The sequence below is a fragment of the Bubalus kerabau genome, chromosome 21 (assembly GCF_029407905.1).
Source record: "Bubalus kerabau isolate K-KA32 ecotype Philippines breed swamp buffalo chromosome 21, PCC_UOA_SB_1v2, whole genome shotgun sequence".
NCBI lineage: Eukaryota > Metazoa > Chordata > Mammalia > Artiodactyla > Bovidae > Bubalus > Bubalus kerabau.
Window position 1 is genome coordinate 20,762,021 of NC_073644.1, and position 14,254 is coordinate 20,776,274.

Consider the following 14,254-nt stretch of genomic DNA (forward strand, 5'->3'; position numbering starts at 1 on the left):
TACAAATATGCCCATTGAGATTCTCATCTAAACATTTGATTTTGTGCTTCATAGCAAAATTTATACATAATAATATTTACTATTTAATCATTTATGAAATAAACATTTGTTGATTACCTATTGTGATCAGGCAACATCCTAAGTACAAATTATGAGGCATAAAATAAGACCTTTGACAATGGTGTAGTTTATATCCTGTAAAAGTAAGAACAAATATAATGTTACAGAAGAAAAGTGTCACAATTAAGCAAATAATAAGATGTATGATGATTATCTGAATGCTATGGTAGTGCAAAAGAAGATAGATGAACTCACATTGCATAGAAAAGATGGTTGAGGAAGTCTGGATGAGACAACTGCAAGGCTGCAACTTGAAAGTGAAGTAAACATTTGTCAGAAAAACAAAAAGAGAATGTTTGTGCATTTGGAGAAAAACAGCACATGGGAGTCATATAAAAAGAACATATCATATATGTATTAAAATGTGCAGCACCAGACAAAGATTTCTTTCAATTATTGAGAAAAATTTGGCTGCATTGAATTTGTGGAGAAAAAATATATTATATATAAAATATGAAAATCATACTTGATAGGTTTCAAAGCAGATTTTGACAATGCATCAACTGTTGCTAAATACACTGAATTTTGAGTCTATCGTTTGTGTAAAAAAATTGGTGTGTTTCAAAATGCCTATGGCATGATGGGCAAGTACATGATGGAGTTCAAGGGATGATGTTCAAGGGGAACATATTCAGAGAACTCATGTGTCCCGCTAATAGTTTAGATTTCTTTCCTAATATTCAGTAACAATTTTAATTGAGGGCAGTGACAGAATCAGGTAAAAATTTAAGAGAAATAACCATGGTGATGATATTGGACAATAGATTGAAAAAACAGCAAGCTTTGAGGCATGAGAAGCAGTTAGAAGATAATTTCAGTTATCCAGTACAAAATTATAAGAAGTTGAACCAAGGAAAGAGCAACGAAGTTGAGTAAAGAGGACAGATTCAACTGGCTTGAAAGAAGGAGGAATAACGAGATACAGTGACCTACTGTATTGGAGAGGGAGGGGCTGGGAAGGGGAGAGTGGTTGTTTCCCTGTCTGGCTTGGGAAATTCTAAGAGTAGATGAAAATGCCTAGAAAGAGTTTATAGAATATTAGATTTACATTTTTATTTAATCTACTAATGCAAGAGACCTGGGTTTAATCCCTGGGTTGAGAAGATCCTCTGGAGAAGGGAAAGGCTACCCACTCCAATATCCTGGCCTGGAGAATTTCATGGACTATATAGTCCATGGACTTGCAAAGGGTCCGACATGACTGGGAGACTTTCATTTTCACTTTAATCTGATAATAACTTGGTTATTTATAATCAATTTGTAATAATAATTATTAATGAAACAATTATGACTTAAACATCTATAAGGTGTATTTTTTTGTTTCTATGTTTCTATTATTCTAGTGAAGTGCAGACTGTTTCCTTTAAACAGCCCAGTCTATCATTACATACAGACTAGTGTTGAAATCTAGTCTGACACATGATTTCCAAGTGGATAAAATGCAATAAATAACCTAAGACATGAGCACATTGTCTGATTTAGAGTGAGGGTTTTATTAAATATTAGTAGACTTTATTCTTGTATTTTTGCCAATTCTGTGAGCATGAGTCAATAATTGTCTCAGAGTCAATAGTTATGGATTATAGGAGGATGTTGAGTGCCTTAATAGGGTGTAAAGATTTTAATTGATCCTGTTCAAAGAAAAGATCAAGGAGCAAAAGAGTCAAATAAGGAAGAAAGCATCATATTTTCAACTATATGAAACATTATTGCTTCTTTTTTTCTGAACTTTCACTGCCAATTGCCTTGAAATTCAATTTAAAAAAAAAGAGTCTTTGATTTAGGCTTATAAAGTACCTCTAGTGTCCACTAGGAGAAAATTATACCTGGTCTGGTAGGAAGAAAATCGATTTAGGAATCCAATTCTCTTTCAGATTCTAAATCCATAGTAACACACTGTGAACTGAGGACCATAGCTTAATTTGGGGGAGCTCAATTTCACTATCTGTGAAAAGGGGTAACACATACTGGCTGTGCACATATAATAGGGTCCTGATTAAAAGAAAAGTAATAGAAATATACTAAATTAATATAAAATATTAAAACATGATATTAATAATATTAATGTTTAGCAAATTATAAAGGAAATATAGATATATCTTTTTTATTTTCTTCTTTTAAATGATTTAAAAGGATTTCTATAAAATATTTTTAAATATTATAAGAATTATGTAGTGATTTAATGAATATATAAACTAACTTCAATTAATTTCAAAGCCAATATTAAAAGGTGACACATACTCTATGACCCATTTATGTAACATTCTCAAAAAGACAAGCAATACTATTGGAGGTGAAATCAAGCATAGCCAGAGGTTAGGGAAAGAGAGAGGGTGACTATAAAGTCATAGTGTGAGGGAGAATTTTGATGGGATTAAACAGTTTTGCATCTTAATTATGCCCGTAATTACATTAATCTATACATGTATAATGGAGAAGGCAATGGCACCCCACTCCAGCACTCTTGCCTGGGAAAATCCCATGGACGGAGGAGCCTGGTGGGCCGCAGTCTATGGGGTCGCTAAGAGTCAGACAAGACTCAGCAACTTCACTTTCACTTTTCACTTTCATGCATTGGAGAAGGAAATGGCAACCCACTCCAGTGTTCTTCCCTGGAGAATCCCAGGGACAGGGGAGCCTGGTGGGCTGCCGTCTATGGGGTTGCACAGAGTCAGACATGACTGAAGCGACTTAGCAGCATACATGTATAAATATTCACAGAAAAACATCCTGCAAAGTAAATTTTACAGAATAATAATTTAGAAAATAGAATTTAAATTGACAAAAATATCATATGATAAACATTATGACAGAGATGAGCTGAAGATGTTATGGATGCACATCTGAGAGCCAGCATCTCATACCTCACACAAGTGGAGGAAAAGCTAACAGAGTTTAGTTCTAAGGGGTAAATCAAAAGTACCCAACTGGCTGACCAGGAGTGTAAGGGGAATGCAAGGTTGCTCTTAACTCAGAGAAAGTCATACTTGTGTGAACACATGAAGGAAAATCTCAGGAATTCATGCAATTGTACATGGTCCTGTTTAGAGGGGCAGTAGAATGAATGCTGCTACTGCTAATAAGTCACTTCAGTTGTGTCCGACTCTGTGCGACCCCATAGACTGTGGCCCACCAGGCTCCGCTGACCCTGGGATTCTCCAGGCAAGAACACTGGAGTGGGTTGCCATTTCCTTCTCCAATGCATGAAAGTGAAAAATGAAAGTGAAGTCACTCAGTGGTGTCCGACTCTTCGGGCTCCCATGGACTGCAGCCTACCAGGCTCCTCTGTCCATGGGATTTTCCAGGCAAGGGTACTGGAGTGGGGTGCCATTGCCTTTTCCAAGTAGAATGAATAGGTAGAATGAATAGGAGAGCTATAAGTGACAATAAACAGAGGTCAGCCCATGAAGAACATAAAATGTCATTTTATCCTGAAAGTAAGGGAGAAGGATTGATAGATTTGAAAGCCAGGGAGGAACACCGAGAGATTAATGTTTCAAAATGACCAAGTTGGTAAGAAATAAGGTCAATGAGGCATGGAGTGGAGGGGGAAGATGGTCTAGACTGTAAAGTAGTGTAAAAGAACATCTTGGTGTTTATGGAAGTGTTCTGTATATTGAAGAGAGCATATGTGTATCAAAACTCAAACTGTATGTTTAGAAATAGGTATATTTTGTTTGTAAACTGTCCTTCAGTAAAGTTTATTAAATTCTATAGGACAATTCAAAAGGACAAGGCACTCCTACACATTACAACATGGATGAATCACACAAACATAATATTGAGTAAAACAAAAGTAACTTATTTACAGTATGATCAAAAATAAATAAGCGAATACATTGTTATGAACATTAAAAAAATATATCTTTGTGAAGTAATGCCTGGGAGGGTCCAAATGGGAGCTGTGTGTGCCAATGATATTTTATATCTTGAACAGCATGGAAATAATACTCATGTGTACATTGTAAAGAGTCATTGGAATGTACTTAAAATTTATAAATTTTATGTAAACCTGCTGAACATAAATTTAGAAACAAAAAATGGAAAGGAAAAAAACTAGGATGGTAGGAGGAATCTAACCATATTACAGTTATAGGACAGAGGCCCACTGAAGAGGATGGGGAAGGAAGGAACTAACCTAAATAATTTTGTAAAATAGTACTTTTACCAAACACTGTTAGACTAAAGACAACTATAACAAAACAACAATAACTGTACAATTTACACTGATTGGTAGATTTGTTTTACACAGGAGTCCAGGTAAATGATTGTGACTACTTTGTATGTATACAAAGTTGTATACAAATATATTAGAGATAGTAAGCATTTCTTTTTGCAAAAGAAAGAAGTTAAAAATGAACAAAGCAGGAAAGAGGGATATGAACCTCTAGGTAATACTTCAGAATGAGAACTAGCAGAATGAATACGTATTTATTTTGATTGATAGATTGATAGATTAAATTGATAGATAAGGAATAAATAAAGTAGTTACAGATATATATGTCTATAAACACACACATTCCCTACCAAGTTTACTGCAAGGGGCTAAAATCAGTGAAAATTCATTAACAATAAGCATACTTCTTGATCTCTAAAACATGGTTTTCCATAAAGGATCTGATTTTGGGTTTCGTAAAGAAGTGTCAGTCTTGAACAAGGGCATGAGAATGCCAGAAGGCCCTGGAGAGTCTAGTGGGGCTAAAAAGTAAAGTGGTAAAAAAAAAAAAAAAAAAGCAAAGGAGAGATGCATGTTCAAAGGATACAGGAACCAACATAAAAACTCCCAAGGACAAAAACTGAAGCAATTTAAGCAACTAATAACCTCACCAGCCTCCTGAGAAATCTGTAAGCAGGTCAAGAAGTGAGGGTTACAACCAGACATGGAACAATGTACAGGTTCAGATTTGGGAATGGTGTATGTCAAGGTGGTATATTGTCACCTTGCTTATTTAACTTATATGCAGAGTTCAGTTCAGTTCAGTTCAGTCACTCAGTTGTGTCTGACTCTTTGCGACCCCATGGACTGCAGCATGCCAGGCCTCCCTGTCCATCACCAACTACCAAAGTTTACTCAAACTCATGTATTTTGAGTCCATGATACTATACAACCATCTTATCCTCTGTCATCCCCTTCTCCTGCCTTCAATCTTTTCCAGGATCAGGGTCTTCTCAAATGAGTCAGCTCTTCTCATCAGGTGGCCAAAGTATTGGAGATTCAGCTTCAACATCAGTCCTTCCAATGAACATTCAGGACTGATTTTCTTTAAGATGGACTGGTTGGATCTCTTTGCAGTGCAAGGGACTCTCAAGAGTCTTCTTCAACACCACAGTTCAAAAGCATCAATTCATTGGTGCTCAGCTTTCTTTACAGTCCAACTCTCAGATCCATGCATGACTATTGGAAAAACCATAACCTTGACTAGACAGACTTTTGTTGGCAAAGTAATGTCTCTGCTTTTTAATATGCTGTCTAGGTTAGTCATAATGTTTCTTCCAAGGAGTAAGCGTCTTTTTATTTCATGGCTGCAGTCACCATTTGCAGTGATTTTGGAGCCCCCCAAAATAAAATCTGCCACAGTTTCCATTGTTTTGCCATCTATCTGCCATGTTTCTCCATCTATTATGAGGTGATGGGACCGGATGCCATGATCTTTGTTTTCTGAATGTTGAGCTTTAAGCCAACTTTTTCACTCTCCTCTTTCACTTTCATCAAGAGGCTCTTTAGTTCTTCTTCACTTTCTGCCACAAGGATGGTGTCATCTGCATATCTGAGGTTATTGATATTTCTCCCGGCAGTCTTGATTCCAGCTTGTGCTTCTTCCAGCCCAGCGTTTCTCATGATGTACTCTGCATATAAGATAAATAAGCAGAGTGACAATATACAGCCTTGATGTACTCCTTTCCCTATTTGGAACCAGCCTGTAGTTCCATGTCCAGTTCTAACTGTTGTTTCCTGACCTGCATACAGATTTCTCAAGAGGCAGGTCAAACAGTCTGCTGTTCCCATCTCTTTCAGAACTTTCCACAGTTTATTGTGATCCACAGTCAAAGGCTTTGGCATAGTCAATAAAGCAGAAATAGATGTTTTTTCTGGAACTCTCTTGCTTTTCTAATGATCCAGCATATGTTGGCAATTTGAGGTCAGGAGCAGCGGCTGCACTTTGCTAGACCAGCCATGTGGAGATACCCCATGTCGCTGTGAGGAGATACCCCACATTCAAGGGCAAAGGAGAAGCCTTAGCAAGATAGTAGGAGGGGTGAATTCATGTTTAGAATCAAATCCCATTCCCACTAGAGACTCTCAGAGGGCTCAAACAAACCTTGTGTGCACCAGGACCCAGGGAAAGCACAGAGACTGAGACAGAACTGTGTTTGAGTATCTCCTGTGGAGGTACAGGTTGGCAGTGGTCTGGCTCTGGCTGTGACTATGGCATAAGTCCTCTTGGGGGAGGTCACCATTAACCCAACCATAGAGCAGCCAGAATTTACATAGGACTGTGAAATGGACTTTTGGAGGGCACAAGTGAACCTTGTGCACCAGGACCCAGGATAAAGGAACAGTGACCCCACAGGAGACTTTCTGTGGGTTTCTGGGAGTCTCCGGTAAAGCTGTGGGTCAGTGGTGGCCTGCTGCAGGCTTGGGGGCATGGACTGTAGCAGTACATGCATGGGATCTTTTGAAGGGAGGTCATCATTATCTTCATTACCTCCACCAAAGTTTCAGTTCAGTTCTGTTCAGTCGCTCAGTCGTGTCCGACTCTTTGTGACCCCATAAATTGCAGCCCACCAGGCCTCCCTGTCCATCACCATCTCCTGGAGTTCACTCAAACTCACGTCCATCAAGTTGGTGATTCCATCCAGCTATCTCATCCTCTGTAATCCCCTTTTCCTCCTGCCCCCAATCCCTCCCAGCATCAGAGTCTTTTCCAATGAGTCAACTCTTCTCACGAGGGGGCCAAACTACTGGAGTTTTAGCTTCAACATCAGTTCATCCAATGAACACCCAGGACTGATCTCCTTTAGGATAGACTGGTTGGATCTCCTTGCAGTCTAAGGGACTCTCAAGAGTCTTCTCCAATACCACAGTTCAAAAGCATCAATTCTTTGGCGCTCAGCTTTCTTCACAGTCCAACTCTCACATCCACAGATGACTACTGGAAAAACCACAGCCTTGACTAGACACACCTTTGTTGGCAAAGTAAGGTCTCTGCTTTTCAATATGCTATCTAGGTTGGTCATAACTTTCCTTCCAAGGAGTAACCGTCTTTTAATTTCATGGCTGAAGTCACCATCTGCAGTGATTTTGGAGCCCAAAAAAATAAAGTCAGCCACTGTGTCCACTGGTTCCCCATCTATTTGCCATGAAGTGATGGGACCAGATGCCATGATCTTAGTTTTCTGAATGTTGAGCTTTAAGCCAGCATTTTCACTCTCCTCTCTCACTTTCATCAAGAGGCTTTTTAGTTCCTCTTCACTTTCTGCCATAAGGGTGGTGTCATCTATATAGCTGAGGTTATTGATATTTCTCCTGGCAATCTTGATTCTAGCTTGTGCTTCTTCCAGCCCAGTGTTTCTCATGATGTACTCTGCATAGAAGTTAAATAAGCAGGGTGACAATATATAGCCTTGACATACTCCTTTTCCTATTTGGAACCAGTCTGTTGTTCCATGTCCAGTTCTAACTGTTGCTTCCTGACCTGCATATAGGTTTCTCAAGAGGCAGGTCAGGTGGTCTAGTATTCCCATCTCTTGAAGAATTTTCCACAGTTTATTGTGATCCACACAGTCAAAGGCTTTGGCATAGTCAATAAAGCAGAAATAGATGTTTTTCTGGAATTCTCTTGCTTTTACCATGATCCAGTGGATGTTGGCAATTTGAGTTCTGGTTCCTCTGCCTTTTCTAAAACCAGCTTGAACATCTGGAAGTTCATGGTTCACGTATTGCTGAAGCCTGGCTTGGAGAATTTTGACCATTACTTTACTAGCGTGTGAGATGAGTGCAATTGTGCAGTAGTTTGAGCATTCTTTGGCATTACCTTTCTTTTGGGATTGGAATGAAAACTGGCCTTTTCCAGTCCTGTGGCCACTGCTGAGTTTTCCAAATTTGCTGGCGTATTGAGTGCAGCACTTTCACAGCATCATCTTTCAGGATTTGAAATAGCTCAACTGGAATTCCATCACCTCCACTAGTTTTATTCATAATGATGCTCTAAAGCCCACTTGACTTCCCATTCCAGGGTGTCTGGCTCTAGGTGAGTGATCACACCATAATGATTATCTTGGTCGTGAAGATCTTTTTTGTACAGTTCTTCTGTGTATTCTTGCCACCTCTTCTTAATATCTTCTGCTTCTGTCAGGTTCATACCATTCTGTCCTTTATTGAGCCCATTTTTGCATGAAATGTTCCCTTGGTATCTCTAATTTTCTTGAAGAGATCTCTAGTCTTTCCCATTCTGTTGTTTTCCTCTATTTTTTGCATTGATTGCTCAGGAAGGGTTTCTTGTCTCTCCTTGCTATTCTTTGGAACTCTGCATTCAGATGCTTATATCTTTCCTTTTCTCCTTTGCTTTTCGCTTCTCTTCTTTTCACAGCTATTTGTAAGGCTTCCCTAGACAACCATTTTGCTCTTTTGCATTTCCTCATTTTCCATGGGGATGGTCTTGATCCCTGTCTCCTGTACAGTGACATGAACCTCAGTCCATAGTTCATCAGGCACTCTATCAGATCTAGTCCCTTAAATCTATTTCTCACTTCCACTGTATAATCATAAGGGATTTGATTTAGGTCATACCTGAATGGGCTAGTGGTTTTCCCTACTTTCTTCAATTTAAGTCTGAATTTGGCAGTAAGGAGCTCATGATCTGAGCCACAGTCAGCTCCCAGTCTTGTTTTTGCTGACTGTATAGAGCTTCTCCATCTTTGGCTGCAAAGAATATAATCAATCTGATTTTGATGTTGACCATCTGGTGATGTCCATGTGTAGAGTCTTCTCTTGTGTTGTTGGAAGAGGATGTTTTCTATGACCAGTGCGTTATCTTGGCAGAATTCTATTAGCCTTTGACCTGCTTCATTCTGTATTGCAAGGCCAAATTTGCCCATTACTCCAGGTATTTCTTGACTTCCTACTTTTGCATTCCAGTCCTCTATAATGAAAAGGACATCTTTTTTGGGTGTTAATTCTAAAAGGTCTTGTAGGTCTTCATAGAACCTTTCAACTTCAGCTTCTTCAGTGTTACTGATTGGGGCATAGACTTGGATTACTGTGATATGAATGTTTTGCCTTGGAAAGGAACAGAGATCATTCTGTCACTACGTGGGTGCAGGAGGGCCTAGAGGAGCTACTCCATGTTCAAGGTCGGGAGGAGATACCCCTCGTCCAAAGTAAGGAGCAGTGACTGCGCTTTGCTGGAGCAGCCGTGAAGAGATACTCCAAGACCAAGGTAAGAGAAACCCAAGTAAGATGGTAGGTGTTGCAAGAGGGCATCAGAGGGCAGACACACTGAAACCATAATCACAGAAAACTAGTCAATTTAATCACACTAGGACCACAGCCTTGTCTAACTCAATGAAATTAAGCCATGCCCTGTGGGGCCACCCAAGATGGGTGGATCATGGTGGAGTGGTCTGACAGAATGTGGTCCACTGGAGAAGGGAATGGCAAACCACTTCAGTATTCTTGCCTTGAGAACCCCATGAACAGTGTGAAAAGGCAAAGTGAGAGAATACTGAAAGAGGAACTTCCCAGGTCAGTAGGTGCCCAATATGCTACTGGAGATCAGTGGAGAAATAACTCCAGAAAGAATGAAGGGATGGAACCAAAGCAAAAACAAAACCCAGTTGTGGATGTGACTGGTGATAGAAGCAAGGTCCGACGCTGTAAAGAGCAATATTGCATAGGAACCTGGAATGTTAGGTCCATGAATCAAGGCAAATTGGAAGTGGTCAAACAGGAAATGGCAAGAGTGAATGTCGGCATTCTAGGAATCAGCAAACTAAAATGGACTGGAATGGGTGAATTTAACTCAAATGACCATTATATCTACTACTGTGGGCAGGAATCCCTTAGAAGAACTGAAGTAGCCATCATGGCCAACAAAAGAGTCCGAAATGCAGTACTTGGATACAATCTCAAAAACGACAGAATGATCTCTGTCCGTTTCCAAGGCAAACCATTCAATATCATGGCAAATAGATGGGGAAAAAAATGTAAACAGTGTCAGATTTCCTTTTCTTGGGCTCCAAAATCAATGTGGGTGATGACTGCAGCCATGAAATTGAAAGATGTTTGTTCCTTGGAAGAATAGCTATGGCAAACCTAGATAGTGCTCTAAAAAGCAGAAACATCTTTGCTGACAAAAGTCCGTATAGTCAAAGCTATGTTGTTGTTGTTGTTTTTCAATAGTCATGTATGAATGTGAGAACTGGACCATAAGGAAGGGTGAGCACCAAAGAATTGATGCTTTCAAACTTTAGTGCTGGAGAAGACTCTTGAGAGTCCCTTGGGACAGCAAGGAGATTACAAACCATTCATTTCTAAAGGAAATCAACATTGAATATTCATCGGAAGGACTTATGGTGATGCTGAAACTCCAATACTTTGCCCACTTGATGTGAAGAGCTGACTCATTGGAACAGACCCTGATGCTGGGAAAGACTGAGGGCAAGACAGAAAGGGATGACAGAGGATGAGATGATTTGATGGCATCACTGACTCAATGAACATGAGTTTGAGCAAACTCCAGAAGATAGTGAAGGACAAGAAAGCCTGGCATGCTGCAGTACATGGGGGTCACAAATAGTCAGACACGACTTAGTAACTGAACCATAACAACAACAGCAAGGGCTTGAGTCTTGATTCTCTCCAGATTTTTTCAGCTTCCTTTCATTGGGTAAATCTTTTCTGAGGCAGAGTTAACAGTATACAGATTTTTGACTATGCAGGTGTGCAGTCACCCTTAACACATTTAAGGTTGTTCAAAGATTGACTGTATTCAAAAATTTTTTTCAGACTTCTCTCTTCAGGAAATGAAGCTTCATTCTCTTTTATTTGAGTGAAGACTGGATTTAGGGAGTCCAAAGAACAAGTCATGGGAAGAGAGGAAATAGTAACCTTACAGTGGAGAAACCAAAAAACACCCCCTTCAGCAAGTGACCAAGTTTAATCTCATGAATAATAAGACACAAATAAGTTGAAATGAGAAAACCTCTTCCTTTCTGTTTAATCCTTTATAAATATCCTTAAACTCAGTCTCACCACAAGAAAACACCAGAACAAAAAACTGAGTAGTACTCTACTGAGTATCTGAACAAAAGTAAGAAGGTCATGATAACAGATAAAAATTGAGAAACCATCATCCACGAGAAGAGAATAAGACAGAATGTCTAAAAACAATGTCAGATCCTAGATTAGATTCTTATAGGGAGAAAAGACATCAGTAGAAGACTGGTGAATAACATTGTATGAATGTTAATTTCTCAGTTGTGATCATTGAAGTATTGTTTTAGAAGATGCTAACATTAGGGGGAACAGGGTAAAGGGTACCTGGGGCCTCTCTGTACTATCTTTGAAACTCTTCAGTAAGTTTAAAATTATTTAAAAATTTAAAAAATAAAAATAAAATTGGCAACATCTTTCTGGAAGACAAGAAAATAATAGAGTTGCAGTGATAAATTTGGGAGTTGCATTTGAAGAGATAGAAGTTGAAGCTTGGAGAAGGAGAAATTAGATCACTTGGAGGGAGTAAGCATGGTTTTGACAACCATGGAACATTGCCGTTCTGGAACATTTAAGTCTGCTTCAGATTTTAGTAACTAGAAATTCCAAAAATCTCTACCTGTATATTTGAGAACATCAATGGTCATGGTGCAGTTTCAAAGACTGTAACACCATTATCCAAAGTTGATCTCAATTTCAGATTCAAAATAATAACAAGCTCTCATACTTTATTCACTTGTATTAATATAAAGTACTTATTTTTATATTCGAAGAGACTCTTGCCAGGTATATGATGAATAAAGTACTTAGCAGAGTTCTAGTGCTAAATAGACACTGAATAAAATGGTAGCCATTTTTAATATTTATTTTTAAAGACAGAAGTCTAGAAAAAGTGAAAGAATTTATAGTTTGATTCCCTTGAAAACTTCTCTTGACTAGTTTTTATGATAAATTTATAGGGAGGTTAATATGAAGAATTCCAAGGGAATCAGGATCAGCAATCAAGGGTCTTCAAAACATTGGCCTGATCAAGTGCCTCCTATCTCTTAAGCCATTTCTACTTAATTGTTCTAGTCTTTCTTCTTAGAGATAAAAATCCTACCAGTGTGATTAGATGGAAGCAAAAGTATGAGGCCCTGAATATGGGGCAATATCTCTTGGGGAATTTTGTTTCTTTTGGATCTATGGGGTCATCACCCTACGTATCTCACCTCTGAAATTATTACTTTGAGCAAGTTCAAGTTAAATGTTGGAGTGTCTCCAAATCGCCAATACTTCAGGCCTCAAATAACATATTTGCCTTCTTTAATTATAGATTTTTAAATTAAAGGTTTATAATAGCAATAAGGTCTTTGTGAAGTTGTCTTAAATGTGACAGTTGCAGTATATATAATGACAAGATTTATTTCCTAAGTAAACAGTCAAGAAAGACTAGAATGAACTTCAGCAATCCAGCCAAGATGTAATGGGGACAATTCTCCTTTCAAAGCAGCATTGGTTTTGTGCTCCAGGAAGGAAAGGGATTATAATTACCATTGTTATTTAAAATGGAATAACAATGACAATTGGAATTAGAATTTGACATTGAAAATTATTCTGAATTTTTAATGAAAACCCCTGTTAAGTATTTATTTCAAGTTTTTCTAGTTGCTGAAAATACATTCATCTGTATACTAAAATCACCCAGAAGATGAGTAAAAGAAAAAAAAAAAATCCTTTCCTACTTTCAATGTCATTTTCTAATAATTTAACTGTGAGACATTCAACACTCAAGAATGAGTATCAATTGACTGGAAAGAGTTTCCTTTTGGTCAGGGAAAATAATTCATATATCAATGTTATCTTAAGTGATTCTTTTGAGTGATGATATGTAACCACCTGGGAAGAAAGAAGTGAACCCTATCGGACTATGCTGAACATTTATAACTATTGGGAGAACTGAGCCATGATTGCATATTGTGTGCCCTGCATAAAATAAGTCCCCAAACTTCTCTGAAACTAGCCTAATGCAGCAATGTGAAGTTCAAGGTAGTTTTTAAAATGTCTAAGGAATCAGAATTATAGGAATTATTGCCTCTTGATTATAATCCATTCTCTCTCCAGTCAGTTCAGTTCAGTCCTTCAGTCATGTACAGTGCTTTGTGACCCCGTGGACTGCAGCATGTCCAGGCCTCCCTGTCCATCACCAGCTCCAGGAGCTTGCTCAAACTCATGTCCATTGAGTCAGTGACATCATCCAACCATCTCAGTCTCTGCCATCCCCTTCTCCTCCTGCCTTGAATCTTTCTCAGAATCAGGTCTTTTCCAATGAGTCAGTTCTTTGAATCAGGTGGGCCAAAGTATTGGAACTTCAGCTTCAGCACCAGTTCTTCCATTCTGTTTTAGATTTCTAATTTTCTACCAGATAGAAGTGTGAAGGCCTCATAGTATACAGTTCCCCTTCTATTCCCTTTTTTGGGTTTTCTACCAAATCTCCTGAGTCAGCCTGTCTGAACAGAGATTTACTGACAGTCATAGTGTTTGGTTTGATGCTATGGCAGTAAACACTCAAACTGTGCTCTGTGTGCATGCTCAGTTGAATTCAACTCTTTAAGATCCCATGGAATGTAGCCCACTGGGCTCTTCTATCTATGGAAATTTCCAGGCAAGATTACTGGACTGGGTTACCATTTCCTTCTCCAGGGGATCTTCCTGACCCAGGAATCAAACCCATGTCTCCTGAATCTTCTGCATTGGCAAGTGGATTCTTTACCATTGAGCCACCTGTGAAGCCCAACACTCAAACTGCTGCTGCTGCTAAGTCACTTCAGTCGTGTCCTACTCTGTGTGACCCCATAGACGGCAGCCCACCAGGCTCCCCCATCCCTGGGATTCTCCAGGCAAGAACACTGGAGTGGGTTGCCATTTCCTTCTCCAATG